The sequence below is a fragment of the Eurosta solidaginis genome, chromosome 5 (assembly GCF_040869045.1).
Source record: "Eurosta solidaginis isolate ZX-2024a chromosome 5, ASM4086904v1, whole genome shotgun sequence".
Lineage (NCBI taxonomy): Eukaryota > Metazoa > Arthropoda > Insecta > Diptera > Tephritidae > Eurosta > Eurosta solidaginis.
The window spans coordinates 132,487,103-132,504,901 of record NC_090323.1 but is presented as its reverse complement, the minus strand read 5'-3'; positions in this window follow the sequence as shown (position 1 = coordinate 132,504,901).

Genomic DNA, 17,799 nt, shown 5'->3' with positions numbered 1-17,799 from the left:
TACCTCTTTAGTTCGGGATGGTTTTTTGGCTTGCAAGCAAACTGATGTGATTTATACGGATTTTAGTAAAGCTTTTGATTTAGTGAATCACGAACTTCTGATTCTGAAGCTTGATTTACTGGGCTTTCCGAAGAGTCTGACTTCATGGCTCTCAAGCTATCTTTCTAATAGAACCCAAAAGGTGCTTTATAAAAATATTATTTCAAAATCAATTCATGTTACCTCTGGTGTACCTCAGGGCAGTCATTTAGGCCCATTGCTTTTTACTCTTTTTATAAATGATCTGCCACAGATTTTGAATCATTCACGAGCTCTAATGTATGCCGATGATGTAAAAATTTGCTATACATGCTTGCCTTCGGAGTTAACTCGCTCAAATCTACTTCAGGTTGATTTGGACTCATTTCAACGCTGGTGTACAATTAATGCATTAGTTCTAAACTGTTCCAAATGTAAGTTCATAACATTTCATCGCGTGAAGCCTGTCCTGTCGTCTTATGCACTTTATGGCACTCTTATGGAGCGTATATCTTCGATTAACGATTTAGGGGTTCTGTTTGACTCGAAACTGAGCTTCAACTCACATATTTCTGCTATTACTAATAAAGCAATGGGTACCCTTGGTTTTGTGAAACGCTGGGCTAAGGAGTTCAAGGATCCGTATCTGACCAAAGTCCTCTGCACTTCGCTGGTCCGCCCAATACTTGAGTATTGCTCGTGTGTTTGGTGTCCATTATATATTACTCATATAAAGCGTATTGAGTCTGTGCAGAAACAATTTTTAATTTTTGCTCTACGGGCCTTTAACTGGGACTCAAATCTTCATCTTCCGTCTTATAGAAGTAGACTTCTTCTCATTAATTTGCCAACTCTGGAAAATCGTAGAATATTACTCGGGGTAATGTTCCTGCATAAGCTAATTCTAGGTGAGGTTGACTCCTCTGAGCTGCTAAGTCGATTGAGCTTTGCAGTTCCTGCTAGGACGTCCAGACACTACGTGCCCTTCCATTTACCCCTGTGTCGTAGAAATTTTGACAAAAATGATCCTATACGTGTTTGGTGCTCGTACTATAACGACTTGTATAATTGCATTAGTATCGAATGTTCGTTTGTTGCCTTACGCAATGATATACTTTTCAGTCTCAACTGATATCTTAAAGTTTATTTGTTTAATTTGTAATGATAGTTTAATTTTAGTTCTTGTTCAATGTTAAAATAAATTGTAAATTTTTAATTTATTCCATTTTTAATTCTATACTTGTATATATTTTTACGCTATCTTTTTTTTTATGTTACTTTCCTTTGTATTTTGTTAGTCGACCACTCTTGTTAGTTGACTTTAAATAATTAAATAAATAAATTAAATAAATAAAATAAAATTTAATCTCTTTTCCTTTAGGTTTTTAGTACATAACTGCCACTTTCTCCTAGAAAAAAAAGTGAGTAATATTCACTACTGAAAAATATTTCAGATATAACCCAATGCTACCGCTTTTTTCATAAATCTACCACTATTTTCTGAAAAATCTACCACTATACAAAATTTTAAAGTCCGCACACTGTTAATCGCTCGGCTAATGCGGCAATTACCCACCGACGTGTACCGTACGTACCGACGTTGGTCGTACGAAACACGTTTGACCGAATCCTCAAGCCCGTACGAATCAATGTGTGCGTCTGTGTACATGTACATAAGATATTTGTGTGTGTATTGTTTACAGATAAGCACTGTTGCCATTGACCATTTTGCATGCATGCTTATGGAAACATCAACATTTTCCAATTTAATTTTTGATGTTGCAAAGGCTGGAATTAATATTAAATAAAAATAAATAGATTACATATATATAATATGCACTTTTACCTAATTATTTCGAATTATTTTCACAATTTTTCAAACTTTAATTAGGAGTTTTTGCATAAAACTGCAAACGGTCAAAAATTAGCGCACAAAAGTTTACTAGGTAACTCTGTCTAGTGAGAGAGCGATCAGCTGACACGTTCATACGGAAAAAATCAAAATTGTTTTGATTTCTACGTTCCGCGCTACGTACGTACGGGCGTTGCACGTCGGTGAGTTTTCGTTTACATTGCACACTCATAAGATAGGTCCTGTCAGCTGACACGTTTTTTCTACGTACGTTCGTGAGTAATCACGGCTTAAGTTGACCGAGTATGAGCGTCCACGTCCCGCTCTAAAAAGTTAACTATGTATTAGTTAACTTTTCTGAGCTCGTCAATTTTTTCAAATCTAACCCTTTTTTTGGAAATAAAAAAAAGTGCGGGTATTCTTCGAATTCCTGTGTGAAAAATTATTGTCGGTGTTGCGTGGCGCAAATGTAGTTAGTCATGGGCATTTAAACTTGTGAGTTGTGTACTTGCGTTAACTTGTGGTAAAGCTTGTGTTTTGGTTAACTTTTTCGCGATTCCACTGTATTAACCTTAGAATATTAAAAAATTTAACCTAATTCATTCGATTTATCGATTCTTTCGGCATCGTGAACTATTAAATCTGTTTAATTAATCGACAATTGGAAGTTCGAGTGACAGATAACCTGCAAAAAGACCGAGGGCGGTGGAACTCGAAAATAGTAAGTACGAATTTTCCATTAAAGTGTGATTCGGGTTTTTCCATCGAGCATACATTACTATTTTCATATAACAGTTAAACATTTAATAAAATTTCATGAATCAGACTGCTTTTTAACGGTCGAGTATAAATAACAGTATCGAGCAATATATTTGCACCACCTTTTTTTCGTGAGATCACTCGGATATAGTATGCTTATGCATATACTGAAGTCGTGGCAAGAAAACAAGTGCACATAGCTTGTTTTTATAGCTTTTTTTTAATATCAAAAGAGGAATCTTGTGCCTACGTATTCCTAATTCGCCACATCAATCAGCATCAAAAAAAATTCAAGTTGATAAACTTAATATCATGCAAATATAGCTCACTGCGGAATCAAAGAGAATTCTTGAATAACGTGAAACAAATATTTACAGGACGGAAACTCTGACGGAAAAGATAATAAGAAGCGACGAGCTATCAAGAGCATCAAAGAATATTTTTGCAAGCTGCCAAAACTTCAAGAACAGGTCTGCGATGATACAAATGTAGAAAACGGAAGTACTGTTCCACTCTTAACTCATACTTATCGCGACGCTAATACATTGTTGGTTGATAATAATAATGAGAAAACGTTGCAGTGAACATCTATGAATACCGAATCGGGTGCGAATGTACCTATATCACTTTCACACTATTGTTGAAAGATATGACATAGGTAATTTTGTGGAAAAAAACATATATTAGATGATTATACGAAATACAACTTACCAAAATATTGTTACTAAAATTAGCAACACTAAGGGGTACTGTCATCTCTAAGCCGATGCTAAGAGTAACTTGTATGCACATCCATAAATCAATCATTATGTATCTACATAAACGAATCATTCATTATGTCTACACATATGTACGTACACGCATGCAGATATCTTATCTGAGATGATACCAAAAGTATGCAATTGTAATTGTGGAAGTGTCGCTCACAAATACACGCGCATATGAGAAGCTATACACATGCATCTGTAGTTATGTATGTTTGGCAGTAACTAAGTAAATTCCGGAAGCGCCTAGAAGATGCAACGAGGAAATCACAGAGTATAAAAGCACCAACAGTAGAAGCGCGAGAGTCAGTTTTGATTAAGCACGCTATCAGTCGAGCAATAATAGAGTTATTTATTGTGAAGTACTTTAATAAAGGCCATTTTGCATTATTAAATATTGGAGTTATTTATTCAACAGTTTAGTGATTCGAACTTGGCAGAAGGTTGCAAATAAGAGGATTTGCAGTAAATTCGTTACAATTGGTGTCAGAAGAGGAATTGTTGAATAAATTCCGAAGATTGGGAATACAACTTTGAAATGGCAAAGTTCAGTGAATTGAGGATCCAGCAACTGAAAAAGGAGTTGGAGAACCGTGGATTGAATACAACCGGCAATAAGATCGAACTTCAAGCACGGCTACGGGAGGTAATGGAGTCGCAAGGAATTGATGTGGACGACTATGTCTTTTATCCTGATGGGGACGAGACAACAACAAAAATTGAAGAGAAAAACGAAACATCACAGACAGTTACGAGCACAGACTTGAACATGATTTTGGCTGCAATATCTGCACAAACATCGACAGTAACATGAATGTCGTTGCAAATTTCAGAAATTTCGTCACAAATGTCATCCCAACTGGAATCGCAGGAGACACGCATCACATAGAAGATTGAAGCACAATTGGACGAACAGAAAACATACATGGCGTCATAAATTGCAGAAGAATTAAAAGAGCAAGAGGCACGCATATCATTACAACTCGAAGCATAGAAGAGCGTATCTCAACGAAGATGGAGGCACAGGAAACAAAACTCTCATCGCAGCTGGAGGCTTTTAGTGAACGACAAGATAAAATGGAGGCCGAGATGGATGCTTTGAAAGATCGTATACAGGAGTTGCAACTAAATAGCCCAGCAGTTTCAGCGAGTAATCCAAAGGTAAAAACTCCATCCTTTGATGGTTCTGTTCCTTTCCAGGTCTTTAAGCTACAATTTGAGAAGACCGCAACAGTGACCACTGGAATGCTGAAGATAAAGTCGCAGCTCTATTCGTAGCATTGAAGGTGCCAGCAGTCGAAATCCTACAGACGATTCCCGAAGGAGATCGGAACAACTAGGAAGCATTGATGGCTGCTGTAGAACGACGTTACGGAAGTGAACACAGGAAACAAATCTATCAAATAGAATTGCAAAACCGTCACCAAAGAACGAATGAGACTTTGCAGGAGTTTGCATCGGATGTTGAAGGATTGGCTCATCTTGCAAATGGGGACGTCCCTGTTGAATACACTGAAAGGGTGAAGATTCAGAGCTTTATAAATGGCATACGGTACGTCGAAACGAAGCGAGCTACATACGCAAACCCAAAGCCAACATTTGCAGAAACGGTTTCACAACCTCTGATTCAGGAAACAGTGTGGCTTCTGTGTAGGCCAGTTTTTAAAGCACGCCGTGTAGAAGTAGAAAGGCCAGAGTGGGTAGACGCAATATTGGAGGCGCTGAAATGATCGCAAAAGCGGAGTGAGAGAGTTATCAAATGCCTCAAATGCGGGAAGCCCGGTCACATTGGACGTCATTGCGATCTTGATGCTGGTGGTTGCAACAGCATGAGTGGTCCTAATAACAAAGCTGGAGGGGATGAGCAAGAACGAGTAAGATGTAGAGATCGAGAGCTAGATCCAGCTATTGAATGCCCTGTGATATCTGTGTCGCAAATTGGTAGAAAATCGAGCAGTCTTACCGTCAGAAGGAATGTGGATGGCAAAGAACGTGTACTGACTGTTGATACGGGCGCATCTCATTCCTTGATTCGATCTGATTTGGTCTACAGGAGAGTAGTGGTGGGTAATGACACTATTTTTTTAGTGTTAACACAGTAGCACAGGCACACTTTGCAGTGTTAACACATTGTGTTTAAACAATTGTGTTATAACTAATTATCGAAAGTCGATATTAGTGTTGGCACAATATCAGAGCACAGTACTGTGTTACTTACCTCTAACGCCACGTTTGACGCCATTTATAAAAGTAAATCATGGCAACATTTATCTTCTTTCATACTCCCATGTTAAGGGAATCTACGTTATATAACCACAACTATTGTTTAAATAGAACGTTTTCAACTTAGAGTACACATTTTGTGCCAACATCTTTTAAACGTAATACACAGGCCAGATTATGAGTACAATCAACACACAAGCAAAACACAAGCACAATGGACTATGTATGTATGAATGTGCACTTACGATCTGAGTGTCATTCTCTGTGCTATAGAAACAGTCAGCTTTGTGCCATCGAGTGTGCCACTGTGTTATAAATTAATCGATAAGTGTGCGGGGGCGTGCCGCACATTACTGAGTGTTAACACAATAACACAGCACAGTGCTGTGTTACTCAGCCTTACAGGAGAGTAAAGTCATTACCTTGAGCAAGGTTGCGTACGGTCACTGGCGAGTATAACCAATTCCGGGGGGAAGTGATAGATAATTAATTGAGGATCGCATTGCGACCATTGGTCTATTGTGCCCTCTGGGGGGGGGGGGGGGGGGGGGGGGGGGGTGATCTGTGAAGTCTTAATTGGGAAGGTCATGGTTTTACACAAATTCTTTGTGGCGGAGATTGTTGATGAAGTTATATTGGTAGTGGATTTCTTGGTTGACCATGACACCAAGATTGATATGCAGAGAAGGGTGATGCGGTATGAGAACCGGAATATACCACTTAACTTCAGTTTGGAGAAAGGGTTCAGCAGTAATCGAGTACTGTTGGAGAAAACTCGACAAGGACCACGAAAGACAAAGGTAAAAGTTGATGGGTCGAGTGGGCCAAATAAAGCGAAATCAAAAGTACCTGCGAGAGAAACAGTGGCATTGACAAAACCTAATGGATGCACTAAAACGACTGAAAGAATTTTCCATAAAGAATGCAAGGGTGGTTTCAAGCCAGCGCGCACTTCTGTTGGAAAACGTCGGAACGATACTGAGTATGTGAAGCCAATCCGTCAAGATCAAGATCTACAAAGTAGTTCATTGGCCAAACAACAGAGTGCGAAGGAACGATCAAGGATAATGAGTAGTAAGATGAAACGCAGGTACGATGAGAATAATAATTCGGAAGGTATATTGGAGGGAGATTTGGTACCGTTATACAACCCTCACCGGCGGAAAGGTGTTCCATCCAAATTTTGGTGCAGTTGGGAAGGCCCGAACAAAGTTGTGAAGAAGATCAGTGACACCATCTACCTTGTATGCACATCCATAAATCAATCATTATGTATCTACATAAACGAATAAATCATTATGTCTACACATATGTACGTACACGCAGCGGAGAAGAGATGCACAAACACATGCAGATATCTTATCTGAGATGCTCCCAAAAGTATGCAATTGTAATTGTGGAAGTGTCGCTCACAAATACACGCGCATATGAGAAGCTATACACATGCATCTGTAGTTATAATTATATGGCAGTAACTAAGTAAATTCTGAAAGCGCCTAGAAGATGCAACGAGGAAATCACAGAGTATAAAAGCACCAACAGTAGAGGCGCGAGAGTCAGTTTTGATTAAGCACGCTATCTGTCGATGTGAAGTACTTTAATAAAGGCCATTTTGCATTATTAAACATTAGAGTTATTTATTCAACAGTTTAGTGATTCGAACTTAGCAGAAGGTTGCAAATAAGAGGATTTGCAGTAAATTCGTTACAATATCCTTGGGTACCGCTAAAGGACTATATCTTCCCTTTTTCGAGTCATAGTAAAAAAGGAAAATAGAAAAGCGATACTTTAAACATCTTTTTTTAACTGAATATGAGTGGCTTATTTATTCTGAACAAAAAAAAGGATGTTTTTGTAAATATTGTTTCTTATTTGCAAGTGATACTGGTGACTCGAAATCGAATGTTCCTCTTAATGCACTTGTCAAAGTTCCTGTGACATCGTTTGCAAAGTTGTCTGGTAAAGAAGGTGTACTAAATAATCACGTTATTAACAAATATCACTCTAAGTAAGCCCTTTTTAGTCAAGATTTCATAAATACTTATGGAAATCCAGGAAAGGAAATCACTAATTTGCTTTCTTCTCATCACATGGAACAAGTTGAGAAAAATAGAAGATTGTTGGAGATTATTATAAAAACTATTATTCTTTGTGGGCGACAGAATTTAGCATTGAGAGACCATAGATATGACGGTAAACTTAACCTTTCAAAATCAGCAACAAAGGAGGGTTATTTTAGAGCAATTTTGAAATGTTTAGTCTCTGCAGGCCATAAAGAGCATGAAGAAGTTTTAAATTCTACACATCCAAGAGCTACTTATATAAGCAACACGACTCAAAACGATCTTATTCAATGCTGCAAAGATGAAATTCAATCTATTTTGATATAAAGGGTTAAAAAAGCTAGTTTTTTTGCAATTATTTTCGATGAAACTACTGATTGTAGTCATACTGAACAACTCAGCCTTTGTTTGCGGTATTTATATGATGGCAATACAAGAGAAGATTTTGTAACATAGTGATTTAATAACTTAGGACTACCCTTCGAAGATTGCGTTGGAATTGGAACGGATGGATGTTCTGTAATGGCATCAGAAGTTAAGGGAGCTGTGCAGGAACTTATTCAAATATGTACCAATGCTAATCATTGTCCGTGTTTCAACCATTGTCTTAATAATGAGCAATGTACTTTCTGTTACACGACCACTAAGCTTACTTTTGCAAACCACGTCAATAGATTTGAATCAAGCTTCTGAAGCATTGAGTGAACATTTGCGAACATTAGTAAACGATAGACTTGAAGCAGGAAGTCATTTTTCGGGACTGTACAAAAAAATAGTCGCTCTAGCAGATGAGTTGAAGTTTGATATTGTCCTCCCACGAATTGCTAAAAGGCAAATACATCGAGCGAATTACACTTCATCAGACGCTGAAGAGTATTCTCGAAAAGCAATTTATTATTATTATTATTTATTAAGTAATATATACAAATATAAAACTTAAATATATATAGAGTACTAGCAGCTATGGCCACCGACTCGACTTAAAATAGTAGTAAAAATTATATATCTTAATAAAGTTATAATATTATTGGATAATTATATAGTAAATTAGTATGAGCATAAGAATGTATATTAATGTTAGAATATATCAAAGCTGTTTCATATGAGTTTTAAAAGTTTGCATTCTGATACGAAATCGAAAATTTTAATTACATTAGCGTGTGATGCGTCTTTTAGAAAAGTATAAGGGTTTGAAGAACCAATTTATATACTATTCAGCAAAAAGGTACAATTTATATACCTTTTCTTGATCATATCATTCTTGATTTACAAGGTAGATTACCTGAAGATACATTGCAAGTTTTTATACTCAGTTGAGCAGAGCTCACAGAGTATAGTAACTTTGATTGGATAACGGTTGGTTGTACAGGTATAAAGGAATCAAGATCGAAAAAAATTTGATTGAGCCATGTCCGTCCGTCCGTCCGTCTGTCCGTTAACACGATAACTTGAGTAAATTTTGAGGTATCTTGATGAAATTTGGTATGTAGGTTCCTGAGCACTCATATCAGATCGCTATTTAAAATGAACAATATCGGACTATAACCACGCCCACTTTTTCGATATCGAAAATTTCGAAAAACCTAAAAAGTGCGATAATTCATTACCAAAGACGGATAAAGCGATGAAACTTGGTAGGTGAGTTGAACTGATGACGCTGAATAGAAAATTAGTAATTAGCGCTAAGGCGTAGACTATGGGACGCCCTTGGACGTGAACATCAAGGAGCCACAAAATATTTATAAAAGTTACATGGACGTCGGGTTTTGGGATCAAGCCCAGAACAACCTGTCCGATGCAACCATCCCTTACACGAGACAGCAAAACCATTTCTCAGGACCGGGGTCAGGAGACGGACCCAGATTGGATTCGATACCTTCCCGGAACAAGAGAATATGCAGCAGTCCCGCTGCAAGGAGCTGCAGGGAGGATGACAATTTGTGGGAGGGACGCAACAAATTAAATGGGGTTACACTGAAATGATAGTCCTTGGTCGGGAAAAATCCCGAGTCGCTCCCGTACATAGAACCGACTGCCTTGGGAAGCGCTTATTTTATGCTAAAATTTTTTTTACATCGATTAAGGTTAAGGCCATGAACATCTGTTTAGCAAATTTAAAGAAGAAACTGCTAAGTAAATAGAAGCTCTACCAAAAGTTTAAAATCTTGTGTTTAAATATTAGAGCTGTACGATTTATTTAAAACCAAAATGGTTAAAATATCTTTAGCTGTTCACAAGCGACGACCAATAGAAGAAATAATAATTCCGCTTTAAATACTCAGTTTTTTTTTGCAAAGTATGCAATATTGTTAGAAACAAAGTTATTTGTATTGAAAATGCTAATAGTTGACCCTTTATCAAACAAGGTAACTATTTTAGTTATCCAAGTAAATATTGTTTTAGGTGGCCCGCATTAAATATATTGTCCCATATAAGAAAATATATGTACATATATAATTCAAAAGTTCCCTTACTCTCCCAGTCAACTCCCTTCCGCTCTCGCTCTTCTCTTAACCACATACTTATTTATACTCATACTACAAAAATACATTATGGGACCACCGTGGTACACATTTTGGTCTATATCTCAGAAATGGTTTCACATATGGAACTAAAATTACAAACCTTCTAAGAAACTTTACGAAAGTAACGCAGCAACCATTTTTTTAAACTGGCTCATCCGATCGTGAGTTATAAAGTTACCAACAGATTTTGCATATATTTTTTATATAAGATTAACCTATTCGAAAGGCTGCTTAAACAATAAATTTCAAACAAATCGCACTTCTCAAATTATGAGCTAGTCAGGGACGAACACCTGTACCAAATTCCATGCACTTCGCACTTAACTTTATTTAGAATAGGTCAGCCCGTGGACCAAATTGGGAATCTAAATCATTCTCAAATACCCCCGAACACAAACAAAAAAAATTTGTCAAAATTGGTCCAGAAGTTTAGGAATAGTTCAGTCACAAACACACGTACAGAAGAAATGTTGATGAAATTATTGAGATTTTTCTGAAAAATATATTGTATGCCTTAGCCTAGTGGTGCAGCGCGGCGCTTGCAATTCAGTGGTTCAGAGTTCCCACCGTTTTTTCAATCCGTGGAAAAGTTTCAGACCGCTTTTTTTAAGAATGAAACATTTATCCATAGGAAATGAATGTCTTAGTACTAGTTTGTATGAATACAACCTCCATCCATATTATTTGTCATTAGGACATAGATAGTTTATCAATATTTGTTGATGAGACATTCATTTAACGTAGTAAGACGGTGGTGTTGCCTAAACGGAAGAACTGCGATTTTCGCCAAAAGATTTGCCCCATTTACAATCATTTTCTACCCAAGCGAAGCAATGTAAATATTTACCTAAGAATATTATGATTGGAGTTTAAATCCCTTCCTTAATAAGGCTCACCAAATACATCCAGACTGTTCTTAAATTTTAGAATTAAGGATATTAGGAACTACATTAAACGCTCATGCAGAAGTATATATGTACATATGTATATATTCTTTTATACCCACACACAAATGTACATATACATTCATATAACGGGAATGAATTTATGTAAAGTACACATTTACTTCAAGTAATATTTCTTCACTTATAGAGTCATACGCGTAGTCCTTTTACTTACTGCCTTTGAAAGGTGTAAACAATGCGTTTGCGAAAATTTATTGCATTTTCTGTGGCATCAATGCCAACGCCCATTTCACAGGCTTTTGAGTTTGTTATTGTTTTCGCTTGTCTTCAATGTAACAGTTTCTTTTTCATTTTTTTTAATGTGCTAATTTACATTTTAGAAAGGCCGCTGCTGACGTCACATAGTGGAACGCCACCATGAAAACTGTGATCAGAATAAAATATGGTCCTTAAAAAACGAAATTTTTTTACTTTGGATACATGAATAAAATTACTTGAACTCGCTTTGGGCGAAGAATTCACGAACAAGAGATTTTTGAAAAACATAGAGGCATATGGGAAAAGTTTTAAAAAATTAATTAAAAAACACTTGACGGGTATATATGTATATCTCTCTAGAAATTTGGGTTGTGATACTTTTATTTTTCCTAAAAATTGGTGGGGCAGGACCTAAATGTTTTACGCTGACTCTCGAGAGATACATACACAGCAGAAGCTGGGAAAGTTTTCATATAGAAATACACTCAAAGTGTTTGCCAACCCTTGCCGAAGGTGATCCCCACCTAGAAAAACTTTTTTCTAGCTGAAAGAAACCGTTTTTTGAGCATTTTGATGTTACTTTTCCCAGTACTTGAACCCTTAATCTTTGGTGTGGTAGGTACCGACAGCCACAGAAAAAGGGTAACCAAAGGTTTCAATACCAGACGGGTTTTTATTTCGATAAGTAATTAAATCATCTACGATTCTGCCAATTTTTTGAGAATGTTTCATGGATGTGGCGAAATGTTTAATGTAGTGTTGTTTTTAATGCTATCCGTCCATTTATAAAATGAATGATGAAATAGATAGTCGATGAGCAAGAATCCAATGTATGTAAATTTAAATGTCAGAAGTAGGAAAAAATGCCGATTCCTAAAAACATTCAAGTTAACATTTTTGGACTTAACTTATTCGGATTCTTATCCAGAACTATTCACTCTTCACATTGTACTACTAAATAAATGACACTCTAATTCGGAATAATTCGATAAAAAGCTTACCTTTGACTTCAAGAAAAGCAGTATAAAAAGCTGTGGGAAATTATATAAAACTTTGGGACCGCTTCAGATGCAGTGACTGTGAAAAACAAGATTTGTTCGCTGCAATGAAACAAAATACCATAGGTGCAAAAAAATTCGAAAATTTACTCTTGAAATCTTTTTAAAATTGTGAGAAAACATTCATAATATTGTAAGGAATTTATGGAAATTCCGCTTATTTGAATCCTTCTGCTAACGTTTGAATCGCTAACTGTTGAATAAATCACTCCAATAGTCTGTATTGCAAAATGGTCTTTATTAGACTACTTTGGGAGTAGTACAATTATACTTCACTTCGCAACTGATAGCGTGATTCGCAATATTTAAACATTCAGTTGTACGTAAAGAACAGATCTATGTGATACTTGCTATGAATGCTAATTGAACTTCAGAAACCGTAAAATGTCTTTCAGAATGAGAGTACAGCTCATTCAAAAATTGGTCTGCCCTCAGTCTTATTCTGCTATATTAAACTAATACTTTGCATTAAAATTACTTGTTAATATATATATTTTTTTAACTAAAGTAAATATTTCTTTTAACTGCATTCGGTTGTGATTTGTTCCGTTTATAGCAATTAATAGCTGTGTTTTTTTTTTTTAATTCTATCTACGTTTACGCTTAAACTTTATATGGACTGCTAAGCGTTAACCTTTATCTACTCTTCTGAAATTGCTGCGCATAAAATTAGTACTCCACTAATTCTATGTATCACCTCTACTATTGATGTGTGCCCACTATTCATCGCAACCGATTCAGCTATATGTTATGCACTATTGCCACCAGAGGTTTGTGTCTGCGCTTTTCGGTACAAGATGTTCTGTAGCTAGTTGCCGCTAGATGGGTCTCCTAAGCATTATATAAGCGAGGATAACCGTTTTGTTTTTACGCGCAAACGTAAACGTATACGCGTGTACAAAAAAACATCACAGATGGAGAATTGAAAAGAGTTTTCAGTGGGTAGAAGAGGACTGCATAGTTACGCGAAAGCAGGTTAAGACGAAAATACGGAATGCTTTCCAAAAAATACTAGGATTCCTGCCTGAGGCTAAGCAAATATTATTGGTGGAGATTGCTGCACACAAATTTAGAATTTTGACGTTGCTCTCATGGACTTGAATTCAGGTAACCGAGAACGCTACAACATTGTTGGGTGTGTCCTCTGAACAGTATTTTCTGCCTCTGAAGTACAGTATAAGACTTCGACGTTTGACTTTTCTGAAGTTCAATTTATCGTTTCTGAATTACTGCTGATAATTATGAAGTACATTTTAACGTTTCTGAATAACGTTTTTTGGCTCCTGAAAAAGATGTCGCTAAGATAGCCATGACGAAGAACCGCTCATCTGACATTAATATAATTGGGCATTTTCTGTCAAAAACAAAAAACATGCATTTGAGACGTGAAATATGAATAGGCCTTATTAAAATTGAAATTTTAACCAGACAATTTTTTGAAAAATTTCAAATCAATAAAATGTTTAATTTTAATTTCAACAAAAAAATTCTAGTTCAAGTTTGTTTTTCCCCACAACTCAGCCGCGTGCTATATAAAGACGCTATTCATGCGGTAGAGAATAAAATGGCGAATAGTGCGGGAATCGAAATGACAAAAAATTAAATTAAAAAACTAAAAATTTATCATACTTGGAGTAAACCATTAAATCAGAATATATCTAAATATATAATAACCTCAATTACGCAGAAACCTACGCACATGGTTCTGACCTTAGTGTATTACCTGTGTGTTGGTGGAGCAACTATACAGCAATTTAAAGACAGCAAACTTCTGAATATATAATCTGGTGTTATAGATTAACACCAATGGAGGGATAACCTGGTGTTTTGTTAAGCTTAAGCTTTAACCATTAAACTAATAATCAAAAAAAAAAAAATTCTAGATGAGGAAAAGTTTTTAATACAAAAACTGTTAATATTGTATTCAAGTTAACAGGTAATATTATATTTCCTTTGAATATTAGCCAAAGCCATTACCGTCTGTTCCAAAACCTTTCTTCGAGCATAATATGATACAACCGAACTTTTCTTACTAGCTGATATCAAATAATCAAAACAAACAGTCTTCTGCTCATACCGCGCAAATTTGCAATTAATGGAATCGCCGATATTTAAATGATTTGTGGCAATGGTAGAATAACATAAAATATCATTGTAAGAATGTTATGTACGGTAAGTTGATAAAGTTGACTAAAGCCTTGCCACTTCGTGCAACAACATAAAACTTTGCTGCTCATCTCAGCTTAAGCGGCCAAAGTGGTAGGGCCAAACTTCCTTCAACTTTAACGGGAGTTAAAGCTCGCACTGAAAAACCGAGCCTTAAAAAATAATATTATTTCATAAACGAGTACGATTTTTTAGAACAATACGATTTAACTTCGAATGCAACCATTGTTGAATTGGATACTTTTAACGTTTAAAATTGACAAAACACTTTAGTTTAAGTTAAACCCAAAAGATTTCACATTAAAGCCGAACAAAGGGCTGCCATTTTGAAAAGTACTTTAACGCCCCGATTCTCAGCGTTACCGGTAAAATAGTACCCGGAACATTATGTAACCGAATATCGTTACCAGTTCTTTTATCCGCGATTCTGGCCAAAGTGGTAACGCTGTCATCACCGAAAGACTCACCAATGTCTGTGGGGAAATTTGAAAGGTAGTTTTCTTCGCTTTCACGGTTTGCCACTTTGAACCATATGGACCAAAAATGGTCCCTTTCAACCCCATTTGGTCCGCTGGTCCCTTTTCTTCAATTTTGGTCCTTTTAGGCAGTAGCCACGATTGGTACTTTTCTTTTTCAGGTAAAAATTCACAATATTGCCCAAAAATTCGCCACACTTTCGTTAGCTCCCATATAATTTTGAATTTACTTCAATGGAACTCTCACCATAAAAAATTGCTCAGTCAATAAAATGTACCAGAACAATAACATTTCACCTAATATATAATTTATGCCAGGCTTTAAAAAGAAAAGTGTTGGCAAACACATTGTCGTTAATTGTTGGTGAAATAACCGACTAATCAAAAAAAACTATTTTTATACTCAGTTGAGCAGAGCTCACAGAGTATATTAAGTTTAATTGGATAACGGTTGGTTGTACAGGTATAAAGGAATCGAGATAGATATAATATCAAAATAATCAGGATCGAAAAAAAATTTGATTGGGCCATGTCCGTCCGTCCGTCCGTCCGTCCTTTAACACGATAACTTGAGTAAATTTGTAAATTGATGAAATTTGGTATGTGGGTTCCTGAGCACTCATCTCAGATCGCTATTTAAAATGAACGAAATCGGACCATAACCACGCCCACTTTTTCGATATCGAAAATTTCGAAAAACCGAAAAAGTGCGATAATTCATTACCAAAGAAAGCTAAAACGATGAAACTTGGTAGATGGGTTCAGCTTATGACGCAGAATAGAAAATAACTAAAATTTTGGACAATGGGCTTGGCACCGCCCACTTTTAAAAGAAGGTAATTTAAAATTTTTGCAAGCTGTAATTTGGCAGTCGTTGAAGATATCATGATGAAATTTGGCAGGAACGTTACTCTTATTACTATATGTACGCTTAATAAAAATTAGCAAAATCGGGGAAGGACCAAGTCCACTTTTAAAAAAAAATTTTTTTTAAAGTAAAATTTTAACAAAAAATTTAATATCTTTAAAGTATATAAGTAAATTATGTCAACATTCAACTCCAGTAATGATACAGTGCAACAAAATACAAAAATAAATGAAAATTTCAAAATGGGCGTCGCTCCGCCCTTTTTCATTTAATTTGTCTAGGATACTTTTAATGCCATAAGTCGAACAAAAATTTACCAATCCTTTTGAAATTTGGTAGGGGCATAGATATTATGACGCTAACTGTTTTCTGTGAAAAAGGGCGAAATCGGTAGAAGCCACTCCCAGTTTTTATACACAGTCGTCCGTCTGTCCTTCCGCATGGCCGATAACATGATAACTTGAGCAAAAATCGACATATCTTTACTGAACTTAGTTCACGTACTTATCTGAACTCACTTTATCTTGGTATAAAAAATGAACGAAATCCGACTATGACCACGGCCACTTTTTCGATATCGAAAATTACGAAAAATGGAAAAAATGCCATAATTCTATACCAAATACGAAAAGAGGGATGAAACATGGTAATTGGATTGGTTTAAAAAAATAAATGTAAGGCGCGATAACCTCCGAAGAGATCTAAGGCCGAGCTTCTCTTCCAATTTGCGTCGTGCTCCTCTTGATTTTTCCCTACAAATTGGCCGGACGGGACCTACATGTTTTATGCCGACTCCGAACGGCATCTGCAAGGCAGATGAGTTTTCACTGAGAGCTTTTCTTGGCAGAAATACAATCGGAGCGCTTGCCAGACACTGCCGAGGGGCGACCCCGCTTAGAAAAATTTTCTTCTAATTGAAAAATCTTATTTCTAAAATTTTGATGTTGCTTTGCCCGGGAGTTGAACCCAGGGCATACGGTGTGATAGGCGGAGCACGCTACCATCACACCACGGTGACCGCGGTGGATTGGTTTATTGACGCGAAATATAACTTTAGAAAAAACTTTGTAAAATGGTTGTGAAACCTACCATATTAAGTAGAAGAAAATGAAAAAGTTCTGCAGGGCGAAATAAAGAACCCTTGAAATCTTGGCAGGTATTACATATATAAATAAATTAGCGGTATCCAACAGATGATGTTCTGGGTCACCCTGGTCCACATTTTGGTCGATATCTGGAAAACGCCTTCACATATACAACTACCACCACTCCCTTTTAAAGCTCTCATTAATACCTTTAATTTGATACCAATATCGTACAAACACATTCTAGAGCAACCCCTGGTCCACCTTTATTGCGATACCTCGAAAAGGCGTCCACCTATAGAACTAAGGCCCACTCCCTTTTAAAATACTCATTAACACCTTTCATTTGATACCCACATCGTACAAACAAAGTCTAGAGTCACCCCTGGTCCACCTTTATTGCGATACCTCGAAAAGGCGTCCACCTATAGAACTAAGGCCCACTCCCTTTTAAAATACTCATTAACACCTTTCGTTTGATACCCATATTATACAAACGTATTCTAGAGTCACCCCTGTTCCACCTTAATGGCGATATCTCGAAAAGGCGACCACCTATACAACTATTATTTTCCCTTATGTTGTCACCATAGCTCTCAACTGAGTATGTAATGTTCGGATACACCCGAACTTAACCTACCTTACTTGTTTATAATAATATTAATAACGGCTAGATATTTCGTTCGGTTATACAACACTATATAAAATATATGAAAATAAAAATTGCTTCTCGCTTAGCATAGCTTATAGCGAGAACTCTGCCGTGAGCCTAACACTTT